This window comes from Notechis scutatus, chromosome 1 (assembly GCF_049901735.1).
Source record: "Notechis scutatus isolate UNSWTSFEM ecotype Mainland chromosome 1, rNotScu1.2, whole genome shotgun sequence".
Classification (NCBI taxonomy): Eukaryota; Metazoa; Chordata; class Lepidosauria; order Squamata; family Elapidae; genus Notechis; species Notechis scutatus.
The window spans coordinates 307566935-307587083 of NC_142009.1; the positions used below are offsets into that span (position 1 = coordinate 307566935).

Genomic DNA, 20149 nt, shown 5'->3' on the forward strand with positions numbered 1-20149 from the left:
ATAATAACTGCCCATAGTAAAATAAAAATCAACCTACTTACCTACCAATCATACTTACTTACCTGCCTAAGGTATCTATCTACCTACCTGTCTTTCAGTTTGGAAAGTATTATCCTGAGAAATAAGAAATGTAGTCCTTTATTTTATGTTTTAACATGTGTCCATAATATCGTAAGACATGTGCAAATGAGTGCAACATTTAAATACTACAATATGAATTTAATACAATATGCAATATCTTTTTAGGGATGCCTACATATATTTGAAGTTATTTGTGTAATGTTATGTTATAATTATATATATTGCTTTTCTTCTGGATAAGAACTTAATGTAGTTAAGGATTTTTGTTTGAAAGTTAAAAAAGCTTTCAAAATATATTATTTAATGCTCTTTTCAAAATATATACTTTTTTTTAGAAAGAACAATGCAACTCCCTGAGAAATTTGTACCTCACAGCTAAGACAGATCCATCTACTGCTGTATAACACATAGATTGATCTTGAGAGATAGTGCAGAAAAGTATTTTTAGAATGTTAGTCACCCAAATGTATCAATTCCTATCATATCCATACAAACATTCCAGAACATGATGACAACGACAGAGAAGGTCACTCTGTGATGGCCAATTCAGACATGGAATTTTGAGGAATTGGGAAGAAATTCATTAATTTCTAGGCACATAGAGGTGATGAATGCATTTTCCACAAACAAGGACAAGATTTTAGCAAACCATATCTTGACTTAAAAAAAAATCAGACTACCATGAGATGGCAGCAGATTCTTCTATGGGCCAGATATGGCAGGCCTAACAAAAATACAGATGCAGAAGTATCTTTAAACACAATAATCCACTGCCTTTGAAAGAATACCCAGGTAAAACGAAGGTGATAGGTTTGGAGCGTTCCTAGATAAGATAGAAATTGCACAATGTCTTTATTGTTGGTACTAAGGCAGAGGGTAAGCAATCTCTTTAAGCCACTGATCATACAGATAGTCCTTGACTTATCATCACAACTGAGTCCTAAACGTCCTTTGCTAAGCACATCACGTATTAAGTGAGTAACATGGTTTTTAAGTGAATCTGGCTTCTCCTTCTCCTTCTCCTTCTTCTTCTGCCATATCCGCCATCGGATGTTGGCAATCATGTTGGCAACCCTTTTTTCCCCCCTGCCATTATCATGATTTTCCTGGGAAATATATCGTGTAGTAGTCTTCCCTTTGCTTTCTATACCGCTATGCACACACTGTTCAAGTGGCTGCTACCACACTGTGTGCGGCTTCTTCTGAAGCCATTCCGACCAATATGGCCTCCTCCTTCAATCAATACTGATAAGCCAGCTGCCACTCACTAGGCCTGTTGGTCCACGGGAGGTATTTGATTCTCTCCAACCCGCCATTACAGCATAAAGCCATACTGGGTAGGGACCCCCAGTCCAATCGGGGACGTGCTCTGCAGGGGTTCCAGGCTTCCCCTGAAGTCAAATGCTTTCCCAGAGGAACCTGGTTTACTCTCCTCACTAAGGTGACCCAATCTGTGCTGTAAAAGAGATAGAAAAAGTACTGGCCTTTTTTTTGTCATCTGGATCACTGCCATCAAGATCTGTTAGCATTGCTTCTAGCAGATCTATGATATAGCGATGGTCTGTATTCAGACAGGGACAATGGACATCACCTACCCCTTAGTCCTGTGAACTAAAAATGAATCTGGCACTTTATCTGCACAAAGCCTGTGCTCTGTTAAGCAGCTGACAGAGCAGAGCAGAGCAGAGCAACTAAAAGGGAACCATCTCACTGGATTTTCCTAGAACCACAGAGGATTTCTGACAAATTGAAACTCTCAAACCCTCCACGCCGCACAGATCTTCTCACGATCCATTTGTGAACACGTGGGATTGCTGAGTCAAATTTGAAATAACTGCAGCAAAAAGGGTGCCCTGTATTAAAAGATGGACAGAGCAGCTCTGCTTTTTGCAAAGTAAGACCAGTTGCAAATTTGGTGGGAGGGACAAAGGCAGAGACATAAGCAGTCTGGAGGCTCAGAAAGCAGATCTTTTACCTACTATTCCCTCTTGCTGCACACTGAGCCTGTCAACACTGCATTTGTTTTATTACAGACAAGATGCTATAATATAATCCTGTACCAAGGTAGTGGAACTGTAGCTAGTAAAAGCTAGTAATAAAAACTGTACGGACGGAAAGGCAAGTGATTAACACAAGTCCACCAAGACCAGATCTTCTATTGTAACTGATGCTATTTCTATATTTTTTATACCTTTTGATGTTAATACTGGAAATAACTAGGAGTTTTGTATAATTATGACAGGATAAACATGTAATAAACACACATTTTGTTATTGCTACTGACTAATTTTACCACCTGCAGGGAAATTAGAACTATTCCAATTGACTTTCAATCATCCTGAGATACACTTTTAACTCTATCCATTAACAGCTCTCTTTTAGGCAAGCAGGACATCCTTATTATGTGCTACAGTATATAAACATTTGCAAAACCTTTGTGCAGTTTCGTAATTTGTCTTTTGAGCCGTGGAGCAGAAACTTGGGTGTATTAGGCTTTCTATTCTTATCTAGAAAAAAAATAAACAGAAATTTCCATTCCTTACAGCTCTTTTGGCATTCATCCCAAGGTGGCTTTTGCTCTCGTCACACCATGCCTTGGCTCCAGAGAACCACAAAGAAAGGAAGGACAAGCTACTTGTAGAGCAGGAGTGTCCAACCTTGGCAACTTTAAGACTTGTGGACTTCAACTCCCAGAGTTCCTCAGCCAGCTGGCTGAGGAACTCTGGGAGTTGAAGTCCACAAGTCTTAAAGTTGCCAAGGTTGGACACCCCTGTTGTAGAGGAACCTGTTTAAGAGCTCATGCAGTCCTACTGCTGTTCTTCTGCTCATGAAAGCAGGAGGTGTTCTAGGTTTCAACTATCTTTAGTTATTATTTTTTAATGTGCAAAGCTGTAATCTGAAATAATGCTTTTTGCATAAGGAAGAGTGCTTTTGGATCTGCCAGTACCCACCTTACAGTATACTTCATTTTGTTGGGTCTGTTTTTTCAAGTTCTCCCTATTTGTAGCCTATACTCTGTGCACTGGTATCCAGGCATTTGAGCTCTTTAGCAGTGGCTTTTCTCAAATGTGCCTGTTCATCTTCTGGTGATTCATGAGCACCCCTTCCTTCTTAGCACTTCCTTCCTTATTTAACGTTTAATACTTTGAGATTATGCTGTGAGTGTGTTTCTGGGTATTGATCTCCCACCTCTTCAGTTTTAGTCTAAAACCCACCAGAAAACCTGAGCAAGGTGTCTCCCAAGCATTCTTCCCATACTTTCGTGAAATTTATCTCTCACCAAAAGCCCTTCCCATAGATAATACAGGTAGTCCTCAACTTTACAACAGTTCATTTAGTGACTGTTCAAAATTACAACGGATTGAAAAAAGTGACTTATGACCATTTTTCACACTTATGACCACTGTAGCATCCCCATGGTCATGTGATCAAAATTCAAATGCTTGGAAACTGATTCAGATTTATGATGGTTGCCGTGTCCTGGAGTCAGATGATCACCTTCTGTGACCCTTCTGACAAGCAAAGTCAATGGGGAAGCCAAACTCACGGTTGGTGTTGTTAACTTAACAACTTCAACGATTCACTTAGCAACTGTGCCAAGAAAATTCATAAAATGGGGCAAAATTCACTTAACAAATGTTTCACTTAACATCAGAAATGTTGGGCTCAATTGTGGTTGTAAGTTGAGGACTACCTGTACATGGCATGTTCCAAGTATCCAAAGGTTTTCAATAATACTTTCCCTTTAACTCGCAGTTCTCTTTCAGAATCCTCCATTCTTCATTTGGATCTTCATGATCTTCAGATGGAATTGTGGAAAAAGGGGCCACCTGTGCTGCAAATTCTTTTTCATGCCTGCCAGGTTTTGCTGTCCTTCCATTTCTTTCCAGATTCTTTTTTGGCAGTGTCATTTATTCTAACATGAAAGAAGAAAGGGATAATGGTTAATAAGTTTAATTAGTCAGGTCAGCCTTGTTAGGAATTGATAGTCACCTAGCGGTTAGGTTGGAAATATACAAACCAGGATAGACATTTAATACTGTCTCTTTAAGAGAATGCTAGAATTGTAATTGGGTGTGGTTCCTCAAACGGCCATAAGATGGAGCCAAAAACCTGGGTTGTTAGTTCTGTTGTTGTTAGTTGCTAGTTGCTAGTTGCTAGATGTTCTGATGTTCGATGTTGGTTGGTTTGCATTTTTCCCTATTGACTGTTGGTGATCGTCATTCTTCTTGGATTGCTGTGAGTCTGTTTACTGAACTGTTTATGATACTGCATTTTGTTATTTGGATTATCCCTGGACTGAAAACTGACTGCATTAACTGTGTATGACTTGGACTGCTTATCGGACTTTGCTTAACTGTTTACTGGAAGTAAAAACCTACATTTTACTATACAGTGTATCTGTGTGATGGTTGTGTATTATTCCTCACCACTCTCACTACATCTCCCTGTGTGCACTCATTCTCCTAACAGGGAATTATCTCAACACTGGTTATGGGCCCAGGCCATACCAGGCTCAGATAACTGAGAGTTAGTGTGAATGCACAGTACTGTAAACAGACAGCTGTTTACTGTTTAATTTATTTATTTATTTATTTATTTATTTGATTTGCCAATTGTTTACAAGATAATAAGTATAAATGTATACATAGTTGTGAATACATGAAATGGGTACATATAAGAAAAATAAAAGAAGAATAAGAGAAACAATAGGACAGGGACGGTGGCACGTTGTTGCGCTTATGCACGCCCCTACAGACCTCTTAGGAAAGGGGTGAGGTCAATAGTAGACAGTCTAAGGTTAAAGTTTTTTGGGTTTGGGGAAGAAACTACAGAGTCGGGTAGAGTATTCCAGACATTGACCATTCTATTGCTGAAGTCGTATTTCCTGCAATCAAGTTTGGTGCGGTTAACTTTGAGTTTGTATCTATTGTGTGCTCTTGTGTTGTTATGGTTGAAGCTGAAGTATTCATTGACAGGTAGGACATTGCAATGTATGATTTTATATACCATGCTTAAATCAGACCGAAGAGGCGTAATTCAAGGTTTTCTAGTTCTAGAATTTCAAGTCTGGTGGCATAAGGTATTCTACAACGAGTAGAGGAGTGGAGAACTCTTCTTGTGAAATATTTCTGGACTTTCTCAATTGTGCTAATATCAGATACGTAATGTGGGTTCCAGACTGATGAACTGTATTCAAGTATTGGTCTAGCAAATGTTTTGTATGCTCTGGTTAGTAGTGTGATATTACCAGAGAAAAAGCTACGTAGGATTAGGTTAACAACTCTTAATGCCTTTTTGGCTATGTAGTTGCAGTGGGCTCTAGCACTTAGATCATTAGAGGTGAGTACTCCAAGGTCCTTTACAGAGCTTGGGTCATCAACAAGATCTTGACTATTCAGCTTGTATTTTATTTTCTGATTTTTTTTGCCAATATGTAAGACAGAGCATTTATTTGTTGAGATTTGAAGTTGCCATTTGTTTGACCATTCTGATACATAGTCAAGATCTTTTTGTAGGGTAGCAGTATTGTCTGTGGTATTGAACAGCTTTACATCATCAGCGAAAAGAACGCAATTGCTCTTAATATGATCACAGAGGTCATTTATGTAGAGTATGAAGAGAGTTGGTCCTAGAACACTGCCTTGGGGAACACCACTATTGACAGGTACTGGATTTGATAGTACGCTCCCGATTTTGACCATTTGTTGTCTGTTTGACAGGAATGCTTCTATCCAGTTATTCAGTTGTCCAGAGATACCATAGGATTTTATTTTTAGGAGTAGTTTGTCGTGTACCACTGAATCAAAGGCTTTACAGAAGTCTATGTAGATTGCGTCTATTGCTTTGCCCTGGTCGAGTTGTGTCGTCCATATGTTTTTGCAGTGTAAGAGTTGCAGATTACAGGATAGTTTTTCTGAAACCAAATTGTTTATTGGAGAGTAGGTTGTTTGTCTCTAAGTGGAGGATGATGGATTGGTTAATAATTGATTCCATGACTTTACAGGTGACGCAGCATAAGGAGATTGGTCTGTAATTTTCAACTAGGCTTGGGTCTCCCTTTTTGAAGATGGGGATGACTGTGGCTTGTGACCATAGGTTAGGCAAGGAGCTGGTCCTGAAAGATTTTTCAAAGATTATGCTTAGAGGTTTGGCTATGGCAGTGGATAGCTTTTTTAAGAAGTAGGCACATATTCCATCTGGTCCAATAGATAGAGATGGTTTTAGATTGCGTAGTGCTTTTCAACATTGTCTTCTGTAAAATCGATATGTATTAGATCATTGTTGTTATCTGTGTACGGCTAGGAAATACTGGGCATGATCCATTGCTGTTTACAAATACTGAGCGAAGAATGTGTTAAAGATGTTGGCTTTAATGGTGTCATCGTTGCAGTCTTTACCATCAGGTCCTATCAAGGGTGGGATAGACCTTGAGTCTTTTAGTTTGTTGTTTACAAAATTGTAAAAGCACGGTGGAATTGGTGCTTAGAAGGTTTTCCTCTTGTTTAATGTGATAATTGATGCATTCAGTCTTTATCTGGTGGCATAAATTTTTGTATCGGCTTTTGAAATTGGCAACGTGACCAGATTTGTTTTTCCGCCAGAGTGATCTCTTTTTGGATTGAAGTTTCCTTATTGTTATGGGTAATCTGCTTTTTGTTTTGTTTTGGGAGTTGTTGTTGGTACATATAGTTTGATGACTCTTTTGACTTCAAGTAAAAATATGTTGTAATGGTCTTCAACAGTATTGCATCCAGTGAATAGAGATTGCCAATCAAGGGATGAGAGATCGTTGTCTATAAGATCATAGTTGCCTTTTTTGAAGTTACAATTGGGGATTACATCATTGTGGTGATTTTTGTGTGGACATATGTTGAGACAAAAGTCAATCATATTGTGGTCACTACTGGAAAAGGGTTCTTTAGTTTGTATTCCGTAAATTAAATTCAAACTATTGCAGAAGATGAGATCGAGGCAGTTGTTTAGTCTAGTGTTGTTGGTTACTAGTTGTTCCAGTCCCAGATTTGTAATAGCATTGTAGAAGGTTGTGTGTATGATTTCAGTTGTACAATCATTTAGGGTCCAGTCAATATGAGGTAGATTGAAATCGTCAAGAAAGATAAAAGGGTATGGGCAGGATGCAGCCCATGGTAGTAATGTATTTAGCTTGTTTACATGTTCGATGTCATAATCAGGTGCTCTGTAACATAGTAAGAATCGAATTGTGATATTTAAGGATAGTTCACAGATGATGGTCTCAGGAAGAGCAAGCTCCTGGGTAACTTGGATATTTTTAGATGTAAGGACTTTTTATAGAAGATAGCAACACCACCTCCTCTCACGAATTTCACGATCTGATCGGTAAACATGATAGTCTCTTACTGTGGTAATGGAGTCAGGGAGAGATGCATTGAGCCATGTTTCACAGACAAATATAATGTCGAATTTAGCCATATTTAGTAGGAGGAAAAATTCAGGTATTTTATTCACGAGGCTTCTTGCATTGAGTAGTTTGCATTTAAGGCCAGCAGTAGTTGGAATTGAGGTAGTTAGGGCGTGCATGCCTAGTCTTGGGTGATGGTGGATCGGTTGAGGTAGGGTTGTGGTTGAGGGTTAAAGCTGAGTTGCGGGTTGTGTGGCTTACTTTTGATACAGTCAGCATGGTAGTCAATGTACAGGTCCTTCTCTCCATTGTCTAGACATTTTTTGAGTTCGGTGCGGAGTACATGGGAGCGGGCACGTTGCTGTATGGTTAGGTCAGGGTGACAACGGAGGTTCTTATGGTTGGTGTTGGTTTTGGCGAGTGAATTTATAGTGTAAATGAATTTACGTTTGCTTGATTCATTTTTGCAAATGACCCTGCACAAGCGTGGGGCCACAGAGCCGTCTCTGTTTTTGAGCTCTCGGCCAATGCGGGAAATGTCAAGTATTTCATCAGCGGAGATGGTTGATGCTTGATAATCACTGATGATGTTTCGGACAGTTGTGATGTCATCATTGTCATTGATGTCCTCTAGACCAAATAAGATGGCGTTTGGACGTTTCCGTTCACGCTCAACAGCTTCTCTGATGAGGATTGGGATATCAATATTTGTCTGGGTTGTGTTTATTTGTGGATTGGGTTTTGGATTGGGTTGTGGTTGTTGGGTAGAGATGTGGTTAGTAGCTATTGGATGTTCAGGTTTTTTGCGTTGTGTCTTTTTTTTCAAGGTTGGATATTCTTTCTTTTACGGCGTCCAGGGATGCTACTATGGTGTTAAGGGATGTTTCAATGGTTTCAATGGTATCAACTCTTTCCAACAGATCCAGTTTGGGTTTGCATGGTTTGCAGAGATATGGAAACTCATTGGATGATTCCAGGTATTGAATAAATTGCTTGGTTAATCCCAAGCAGTCATGATGAGCGTATTTTTTACACAGAAAACATTTGATGGAGTTTTCATTATCCTTTAGATTTTTGTAGCATTTAAGGCATGTGCAGGAGTCTTGTGGTTCATTGGTGGGGATTATCTTCTCTTTAGGTTGTGGTTTGGCGTTGGATTTTCTTTTTGGCATGGTAGGTTTGTTAAGATAGTACGTTGATTGAATTAATTAAAGGAACAATTTTGGGTAATCTATATAGCCAATATCACACCAATCAATCAATTGCAGTAATCTCTCTAATCAGATAATATTCCTGAGCAACAATCAGCCTAATCAATTAATTACTCTAATCACTAATCAATTAATTACACTAATCATTAATCACACTGTTCATTTAAATTCACTAAATCATTGGTTTTACTATTCAATTAAATTACATGAATCTTGATCTTTTAAACTAGTCAGTAATCACACTATTTGCACTAAACACTCTAATCACACTAATCAATTAAAACAATAAATCAATTAAACCATTAATAAAATATTTTATAGAAATTGATTATCTAATCGTTGATATAGGTGATGAGGTAGAAAAATTGTAAGTTTTGAGGTAATGAATTAATCAGTGTTTGATTAAAGTAATGAGGTAGTATTAAGAGTCTGCAAGGAAAGGGTTAATTGTTTTACTAGCAGCTGTAGTTGACTGAATGAGAGGAATTTATTGCTCTTTGTAATAGCAGATTGCTATTACTCTGTAAACAAAAGGTTGTAACACGATGTTCAAAGAGTTTTTGAAATAGAGTAAAACTTGCTGAATTAAACACTTTGACTACAATCAATATGTCTCTGAATAAGATTGTTTTGCAATAGTTTCTTAAAGCTCTTCAAGTTGAGTAGTAGTAAAAATACAGTCCAGAAGTTTGGGTTAACCAATCCAATCTGTCCTTTACTTTTAACTAAATCTGACAGTAACTCCAGATCGTTAATCGCAGCTATTTTCCTCCTTAGAGTCCCACTTTCCAAGGAAAATTCCACTGCAGAAATTGGAGTGATTTTTTACCAAGATTAAGCACGCTGTTACAAGATCTTTCCTTTCTTTTTTACTTCTGTCACAGCTTTGATTTAGCCATGCTAAGTCTCTTTTTAGTTCGAATGGAGAGGTTTTCTTCGAGTTTTAGGTGAAATGTGTTATCTGCCCTTTCTAAATGAAGTAAAACCCTAATACGACATTTATGATGTTCTCCCTACCTCTCTTCCAATCCTGAAAAATTAAACATGCGTGAGGAAACCCGAGTCTTCTCCAGATGCCCATGAACTACAATTCCCAGCATCCTTCACCATTGGCCATGTTGCACCAGTAGCTGGAGGGCTATCAGTTTCTTCTTGCTCAGGTTGAGACTGGGAAGCTTTCGGGGACGGAAAAACCTGCTAACGTGAGCGCCTTAAAACGTTTATTTCCCCGTCTCTCTTTTTGGCTTATCCGTTAATTACTGTCCTAGTAAAGATGGCACAAGACCCTTCAACTAGTCTATCACTGATAACCTGGTTGGATGGAAGAAACTGTTTTCTGGTCTATGAAGTGCAGTCTACTTCTGCGTAGAGAAGGGTTATGGAATGCAGTTGAGGATCCACCGGATGTAAATGCTTGGGATCCAGATGAAGAGGACGGTGCCAAGAGGCTTGCTGGCTTTAAACGGAACAACAAACGAGCTCTTTGTATAATTGGACTAACACTGAGTGACCAGCAGCTAGTCCATATTTGTGGAGAGGAGTCTGCTGCTAGGTGTTGGGAGAATTTGGAGAGGATTTATATTCATGACAGTATAGGTGCACGCATACATCTTACACGTAAACTGTTTAGAGCACGTCTTCTGAAAGGTGGAGATATGTTAGCTCATTTAAACTTCATGAAAAGAACTTTTCAAGAGCTACATGAAAAGGAACTGATATTTTCAGAGCTGCATCATCATTCTTTTCTCATTGGATGAAAGCTATGATGATTACATATCTTCACTGGAAGTCCTGCCCAAAGATAAACTGACATTGACAGACATAACTGGAAGATTGTTAGAAAAGGCAAGAAGACAGCTGGAAAGGGACCAACTGAGGAAGGAACAACCACAAGAAGAGGATTTGTGTTCAACTGCCTATACTGTTAGGAAATGTTTTTCTTGTGGGGCTAGGGGACATATAGCTAGATTCTGTAAGAAGGGAAAATGACAGAATACTGTTAATCACCAGAAGGCTAAGAAGAATGTTAGTTTAGCTATGTCTAGCAATTCAACTGTAAACTATGATTTGTGGGTAGTTGATAGTGGAGCATCGCAGTGCATTACTAAAAATAGAGAGAGTTTTGTAAAGATGTCTACGAGTAAGCAACATGTATCATTGGCAAATGGATGGAAGATGAAAGCATCTGGTGAAGGTACTGCATATTGTTCATGTGTAAAGGAGCATTTATCTATATTATATGCAAATTTAATTTATTATCAGTAAGGGCTTTTGTTAATCTTGGTTATGTAGCAACCTTTAGGGGAGCTAACTGTATAATAGAGAAAGAGGGTAAAAGTGTTACTGCTACTTTAGAGAATGATTTATATGTTATACATGATGACCAGTTGCAGATGGCTAACTTGGTTTATAACAATGTTAAGCCACATGATGAATGTATACATTTACTGCATAGACGTCTAGGGCACATTAATTTCAAAATGCCGAAACAAACTGTTGAATTGTCAGAGGGAGTAAAATTAAACTGTAATGCCTGTAATTAGGAGAAAAGCAAGGTTACTCCAGCAAACAGACTGAATGGGTTTAAGACCAAAGAACCTTTAGAGGTTGTGTTTGCTGACATAATTGGTCCTAAGAAACCCAGTTTGGGAGGTGCCTGCTATGTTTTGAGTATAATAGACCATTACTCACAGTACGGTTTCTGCTATTTAATGAAAAACAAAACAGAAACATTCCAACATTTCTTTAATTGGCTAAGGTTTGCAGAAAGGAAAATGAAACATAGGGTAATTACTATAGTTACTGATAACGGGACTGAGTTTATTAACAATAGATTCCAAACTATGTTAAAATTGGCTAGTATCTAGCATAAACGTTCTGCACCTTACAGGCCACAACATAACTCGTCTGTAGAATGAAGAGGGCAAACATTACAAGACATGGCTCGCACTATGTTATCTGACTCAGGTTTGCCTGAAACTCTGTGGGGTGAAGCCATAATGTGTGCAAACCATGTTTTAAACAATGTAGTGAACACAACAACCGGTGAATTGCCATTCACTCGTTGGCATGGCAGAAAACCAAATTTAAGTTATCTACACACATTTGGAACTCCAGCATAGGTGCATATTCCCTCACAAGTAAGACTGAAAGGGCAACATAGAGCTAGAACATTATTTTTCATAAGTTATGAAGCCAACCATAGGTCGTTTAGATTTTGGGATCCAGGCACAGCTCATGTTTACTGTAGCACTAGTGCTAAATTTCTTGAGCATGTTGGGTGGCATAAACTGGAACAGGAATCCAGCAATGATGTTGTAATTGACACCCAAGTAGTCCCTAAATATGAAATAATTAAACCATTAATAGCCATTAAAGAGGAAGAACAGGCACAGGAGGATTATGGACTTAAACTGTAAGCTGTTATATATTGTCCTACTCAAAGGGGAGAATGTTAGGAATTGATAGTCACCTAACAGTTAGGTTGGAAATATATAAACCAGGATAGACATTTAATACTGTCTCTTTAAGGGAATGCTAAAATTGTAATTGGGTGTGGTTCCTCAAACAGCCATAAGATGGAGCCAGAAACCTGGGTTGTTAGTTCTGTTGTTGCTAGTTGCTAGTTGCTAGATGTTCTGATGTTCGATGTTGGTTGGTTTGCATTTTTCCCTATTGACTGTTGCTGATCGTCGTTCTTCTTGGATTGCTGTGAGTCTGTTTACTGAACTTTTTATGATACTGGACTTTGTTATTTGGATTATCCCTGGACTGAAAACTGACTGCATTAACCGTGTATGACTTGGACTGCTTGTTGGACTTTGCTTAACCGTTTACTGGAAGTAAAAACCTACATATTACTATACAGTATATCTGTGTGATGGTTGTGTATTATTCCTCACCACTCTCACTACGTCTCCCTGTGTGCACTAATTCTCCTAACTGGGAATTACCTCAACAAACCTCTTCATCATATTCTGCATCTTTGCATTTGACAGATAATGTCCTTCCCTTGAAATTATGTCTGATCTGCAGACAACTGTTCCGCTCAGCACCAAGTTGCCCATTTCCTCCATGTGCTTTTTCCTTCTTGGGGGATTCTTTGGATTCTTCACCTCTGAGGAAGCCTGAGCTTCTCTCCTTCCCATCCCAGGAATGCTGGACAATAATCTTTCCCTACACACCTGTGAGCCATCATCTGGGAGAGGATCTAAAACTGATTGTGCAGATTCAGCACAGTCTCTTGGTCCTCTGAGTTATATGCAATCAACCCTCCTCCTCTAAGTTCAAGTTTTCTTTGAAGTTGTCTCTTTCTTTCTGTGCTCATTTTGCAGGCATCTTCCTGCCGTGTCTGGAGGATTGTCAGTGTCACTCGACATGCCTCCACACCCTCTGCTTTCTTCTCCAGCAATATAATGAACTTGGACTTAGTGCAAACATTGCTGTGATCTTCTTCTGGCAGGAACGAAAATATGCCAAGTATCATAATGATACTTGCCTCCTTGTCTATATCTATATGTTTCCCGAAGATTGTATGGCTTCAAACAGCTTCTTCTTTTATATACCTTCTTGTCGAGATTCTCCTGCCAAAAAGAAAAAAAACTTGAAAAGCATGAGCTGATAAGACAAACTCTAATAAGCTGCCCAGTGTTGCCTTCCAGTGAGATGGGTGGCAAATAAATTTAATAAATATATATATAAAATAAAATAAATATTTCTGCTGCTCATGGTGACCTTCTGCTCACTTCCCAGGATACTCTAGGAGTATGCAAATAATCCTGATGAGTCAGAATAATTTCCCATATCTAAAGTGAAAGTGGGCACTACTGATGATTCTAGATCTGGTGCAAACAACACCAGCTGCTTTGGGGACATCAATTCTTTAATTAGAAGTTATTTTTATTTTGAAAAGAAATGTTGCATTAAGTGGAACAAACTCACAGCATTATATTTATAACTAAGAATGTCAATATACCAAAGATAGCACATATCAAGTCATTACTCCCACGTTGGATATAATAGCAGACAGTTACAAACTATTATTGTTGTAGAAATTAAACAGCATATGATTTAAGGGAAGAGGGGCTCCATGAAACTTAATAGGCCTACCTATTAAGAAGAGGAGGGGGGAGGAAGTTTATCAGAAAATGGGAAGCTTTGGGGAAAATAAGAAAAAAGAAAAGGAGGAGCAGGAGAAAATGATCATGCTTGGGTTAAAATCTTACTTGTCACTGCAGGAAGTGGGGCATGAGCCGTGGTTAGAATCCAGTCTTGCAGGCTAACTCTGCATTCTACTGCCAGGAGTTTAATTCTGACTGGCTGAAGGTTGACTTAGCCTTCTATTCCTGCGAGGTCGGTAAAAAATGAGGACCCAGATTGTTGGGGGCAATATTCTAATTATTGTGGTTCGCCGGTAGCCGGTGCCGATGGCAGACATAACAGACAGTGAGGACGAAGGGAAACCAGTCAGGGAATCTGGCGAGGACTTGGACGAGGTCCTGCATCCGATGCAGGGATGGGGCCAGAACCATTTGAGAGTGGGGTGCTGCCTTTGGAGCTTTTGGAGTCTGGCAGCAGCGAAGCAGAAGACCCCAGGGAGCCTGTTCCCAGTGCACGTGTGCACAGCGCTGCCAGAAAGCGAGAGCAGCTGAAGCAGAAGGGGCGACTTGGGAGTAAGGCTGGGAGGTGATTGCCTCTCCCATAAGGGATAAAAGTCAGTCCTCAATGATGAAGAGCTTTGCAGGAACCAAAGCAGTTCAGTCAGGGGTGGGATTCAAATTTTTTAACAACTGGTTCTGTGGGCGTGGCTTAGTTGGTGAGTGTGGCTTGGTGGTCATGTGACCAGGTGGACGTGGCTTGGTGGTCATGTTATTGGCTGGGCGTGGCCAACTCAATATCACTCACATCGAGGCACCATCTCCTCGCATGGCTTCTCATGACTGTGGGGATGCTGCAACAGTGTGAAAAATGGCCATAAGTCACTTTTTTCAGTGCCGTTGTAACTTTGAATGGTCACTCCACACAAGCAAAGAACCTGCAAAGGAGGGGGAAAAAAATCCAGAGACGTTGCTGAGACAGGAAGTCTAGTCCTGCCAAGAATGTAATAATAAGAGGCAGTTTCTGAAAGCAACACCAGAATGTTTCCTTCCTGCCTTCCTTACAGGATTAGGCCAGTAATTTCTTCTAACAACCGGTTCTCCGAACTGCTTAGAATGTTAACAACCAGTTCTAGCGAATAGGTGCGAACCTGTAGAATCCTACCCCTGAGTTCAGTAATATCCGAGTCTTTCGTGAAGCTCTGTACCCTGGTTGGTTTTTTCTAGGTTGTTGGGTTCATTTATGTTAGCCTTAATTGGACTTCTGTTTCTTGGCAGCATTCGACAGCACTGAAAGTGTGCTCTTATCTGGAGGAACTGTGTATAATGAGTTTTGGCTGCGAATGCAATTAATTCCCAGCATTGCATTAAAAAAGGTTTTACTTCAGTTTGTGTTTTATTAAGTTTGACAAAGCCTGGGTCAGGAACACTGTCTCTGTAAAAAACTTAGAGAGGGTTGTAAAAGTACTATGAAGTGGTATATAAGTCTAAGCTATTGCTATTAATTCGTATCATATTCAACTCAACGTATCTAATCAACTCAAATGCCTAAGCAACCACATTTGCCTCTGAACCCACCAAAGAACATCTGATGAAGAATCCCAGCCCTACCATCTTGCTCTCTTTCCATTTACCAGGGAAGGGTAAGGGGAAATGGAGCGAATGAGGTCCATCCTAAGCATGCTTAATCAGAATAATGTCACCATCGGCCAGCAATGCCTGTTCCTCATCTCACTAAATCTGCACTAGGAGATCCTGCCCTATAGAACAGATTTTGGGTACATAGAAGGAGTCTTGCAATGCTAATGAGGGAATAAAAAGGATCTGCTGTATAAAGACTTCTTTAATGCAGCAGTTGTTCAATAAGTATAGTGTATATAATTTTGCCTCTTAGCTTCTAAGGATCTAAAGAGGTTTGGGCAATATGTGTAAGCCCAAATTTCTGAAATTATATGTCTGTGTTCAGAGAATTTATGCAAATCATACATTTTGCAATAAATATAAAATTTAAAGTGTGAATAAAATATATATTTAAGTATAATAGGAGGTTTTAAAAAGGATTGTAATTTCCTAGCCACTAAGATATTGTAATTATCAAGGAAGAACAATAATAAAGAATGAATGAATTTTTGTGTTATCAGTTCTTTTCTATTAGTTCTCCTATCCATTTCAGAAAATGCAGACAAATAATCATTTTTTCTTTGTTTATCCAAAAAGATAAGTCCAAAAAGTGAAGTCCAAAAAGGTGTATTAAGGGGATTTGTTTATAGGTAATACTACACTATTTTCATTTTCAAAATTAAGAGAACTGAGAATTAATTGTTTTAATTCTCTTCCAGTTTTTTTTTAAGCTAAGCTATTTTGTTAAGGGTTTGTGAACCCTGAATCAGCTTAACTGAGCCAAAACGGTTTATTTTTTATCTGTGTGGTCACCATAGATACCATTTCAATCTACTAAGAAATGTAGTGCTATTTTGTTCTTAAATTATTTTATCCACAGATGATCCTATGATTTATTTTGTACAAATCTGACATAGTTGAATTAGACTTGCCTCTTTTTGTATGAGATAAATATAGTAGACAATGGCTACTATATAATTATGCATTACAAAACTGAGATTTGTAAACATAAAGTCTAGCGCTGGATTTTCATATTCTATGACATTAAAATGGCATTAAAATGTGTAATTTCACTCATATGATTTGTACTTATAATTCTATTGTGATTATTTTATCTATTATACAAGTAATAAATACTAAAATAAAGCAGAGTACATAACATTGAGAATTGTACAGATATAAAGATAGACAAAGTTCCTGCATGCAGGATTATGTTTTAAAACCAATGAATGTAGACAGAAAAAAGGGAGAAAGAAGATTAGTCAGGCCACCAAGGAAAAATATAAAGCTGACAATTGTAGCTTAATGATGGAGTGTAGATCTGAATCAAGACAGTCAAGACAAAATCCCTGACACTTTGAGTTAAAAGAACACCGGGTCAATATACTGTATATTTATTCCATCATTGTGACCTCTGGCTCACTTAAAGATATCCAACACATTATTCAACCTGGTCTCTGGACACTATTTTATCTCAATATTCCTTAATGGGATTTTATGACGATTCTATTAGCTTATGGTCATTTTTCCTCCTAATAGTAAGATGTGTTCTAGTCGTCAATGGGCAATAGTCAAAGGAGAGGAAACTGGGGTCATGTGATTACTTTTTGTGACCTTCTGACAAGTAAAGTCAATGGGGAAGACAGATTCACTTAACAACCACTTTACTAAGTTAGCAACTGCAGTGATTCACTTAACAACTGTGGCAAGAAAGGTCATAAAATGGGGCAAGATTCAGTTAAACAACTATCTCATTTACAAAAGACATGTTGGGCTCAATTGTGTCACAGGTTGACGACTGTAAAAAGAAATAGTGCTAGTTAAGGCAAGTAAAGTATCCCCTCCCCCAAATATATGTACCATGGGAAAAATAAACTGTCAGCTCAGCTATAGAGGATTTTAGACTCAAAGAATGTGATTAGACCACTAAGAGACAGAACAACACTGGGAAACAAGGTCAATGGGAAATAATACCTAGAAGAAAGTGCAACACATCAGTCGTGTCTTTATTCAGAGAACATAGCCTTTGTTTAACTCAATGAGCTATTGTCTGTGTATCATCTTCATTACCTCATTATCTTTACCTCATCAATGTGCATATCGAATCAAACAGTGTTGCTATATCTAGTAAATTAATCTACCATACTAGTATATTTCATACTGATATGTATACCGTAATTAGCATATGTCTACATAATAAAGTTGCAGCTCCACCCTTTAGGTTAGCCTCTGCTGCCTTTGGTACCATAATTTAGATTTAGATTAACAGAGTTGGAAGGGACCTTGTAGGTCATCTAGTCCAACCCCCCGCCCAAGCAGGAGACCCTACACCATTTCTGAAAAAATGGCAGTCCAGTTTCTTCTTGAAAGTCTCAAGTGATGGCGCTCCCACAACTTCCGAGGGCAAGCTGTTCCATTGGTTCATTGTTTTCACTGTCAGAACATTTCTCCTTATTTCCAGGTTAAATCTCTCTTTGTTCAGTTTCCATCCATTATTCCTTGTCTGGCCTACAGGTGCTTTACAAAATAGCTTGACCCCTTCCTCTCTGTGGTAGCCCCTCATATATTGGAACACTGCTATCATGTCTCCCCTGGTCCTTCTCTGAACAATATGTGCTTCAGTGAAAGGCTATCTCTGATTCCCCATTGTTAAAGGATATATTGAGACATTTCTCTTAAAGTGATCTGACTGGGAACCTGAGCTGAATTACTCCACATTATCTTACTCCCCAGGATTATTTGTAAATTATAAACAATGTGGAGCAGAATCTTGTGCAGTAATGTTTTTGTTAAACAATACATATTTCAAAATTTTTATATTTCAGAAAATGCTGTTTGAAAATGTGGGAAATAAGATTTAAGTCTTGCATTCTGAGTGTGGTGGTGCCTGGGAGCTATGTTGAGCAACTTCTGTTTTTGGTTAAGAAAAACAAGTTGCTAACAAGTCTTTTAGTAGTCTTTTAGATTGGTTGTTTTGTTTATATGTATCATCATCCTTGGTTTGGAGTAGCTAATATTTCCACCCAGTTTCTATATACATTTTATAAATCTTCAGTCTTTTATAAAGACAACCTCCAATAATTTAAAGCAATTAAGAACCCTTATACATAAATAAATAATTATATTGCTCCAGCATTGCTTAGGGTATTTTATAGGATAACATTAATATTAGGGTTTTGTTATAATTATTTGGGCCAAGATACACAAGAGGGAAACTAATGATAAGCTATTGGAAACACGTTTTTCTCTTAGGTTTTCGTTTGAGATTTCTGGAGGAAAAACTTACCCACTATTTTCATTTCTTGCAGGCAGATTTTCAACTACATCTGGTGACATGAAAAGGAAGCACATTTTTGAATCTTCAGTTTAAATATATATTTCATCACATTTTATAAAACTCAAGATTTGTGCTGATTTCAATTCAACATAATAGGACTGACGAAACTGTGAAGTTTGGTTTGACATTTGTTTAATCAGTTTTGTCCTTTTGGTTTTGGGTTCTTTATTTATTGCTCCCTTGAATGTATTGTAAGTCACAAATGGCACTGAGAATAGTATATATTTTTTGTACATCACCCAACTATTTTATGCTCTTTTCATACTTCCAACTAACCATAGCGCAAAGCATGCCCTGGCAACATTTTTTTCCCTACCACTTCTCTAATATTGCCATCTTCTTCTCCCCAGCCATGAGAAAGGATTGAGTCATTCCCCTAATACAGACACCATCCAAGGGCAACATGAAGGTGTCCTAAAATCTATTACACTTTCCACTCATTTACTTTGAAGGGAAATCAGCTGACTGCAATGACCGAATAAAAACAAAAGAGGCAGCATGCAGTAGGGATTGGCAGAGAGGACTGCAAATGTTATGCTGGTTTTCTGATGGCTCAAACTTTGGTTGATCACCCTTCAGCTTATGGTTAGGAGGAATGGACCTGAATCAAATGAACAAGGGAAGAACCAGGTCCTTAAACTTGCCCCACTTTCCCCCTTTAATAGTTTTAAGGAATTACAAAATGTGAATAATAGAATACAGATACATCACTAAATACAATGGTATTGTTCTGACCCAGGCTTCGTCAAACTTAATAAAACACAAACTGAATTTAAGAGTAAAACCTTTTTAAATGCGATGCTGGGAATTACTTGCATTCCCAGCCAAACCCCATTATACACAGTTCCTCCAGATAAGAGCACCCTTTCAGTGCTGTTGAATGCTCCAGGAAACAGGTCCAATTAAGGCTAACATAAACCAACCCAAAAACCTAGAAAAAAATCGACCAGAATACAGAGCTTCATGAAGAACTCAGAGATTACTGAACTGCTTTGCTTCCTGCAAAGCTCTTCATCATTGAGGACTGACTTTTATCCCTTATGGGAGGGGCAATTACCTCCCAGCTTTACTCCTGAGTCGCCCCTTCTGCTTCAGCTGCTCTGTGCACATGCGCGCTGGGAACAGGCCAGGGGTGGGATTCAAATGTCAACAACCGGTTCTGTGGGCATGGCCTAATTTGTGGGTGTGGCTTGGTGATCATGTGACTGGGCGGGCGTGGCTTGCTGACTGGGTGTGGGTTGGTGGTCACGTGACTGGCTGGGTATGGCTTGTATGTAAATATTTTAAATATTTATGTAAATATTGAATTTTTTATTTAAAAAAGAGCAACTTTTACCCAAAATCAGGCAAAGCAGGCAGGCAAATTGAGTTGCTCATGGAATCATAGATTCACTTAGAGGTCTATCTTTCTGCAACCAAT

General features: G+C 38.6%; 1 long non-coding RNA gene across 2 annotated transcripts in view; it reads left to right on the top strand.

Annotated features, from left to right (window-relative positions):
* Nucleotides 1-18741, top strand: part of LOC148133479 (uncharacterized) — a 58533-nt gene extending 39792 nt beyond the window's left edge. The window contains exon 5 of one of the 2 annotated variants that reach the window (XR_015747414.1): nt 18701-18741. This is a non-coding gene — a long non-coding RNA (uncharacterized LOC148133479). The remainder of the gene's footprint in view (nt 1-18700) is intronic. The other variant, XR_015747415.1, reaches the window with a different exon arrangement.
* Nucleotides 18742-20149: the final 1408 nt, after the last annotated feature.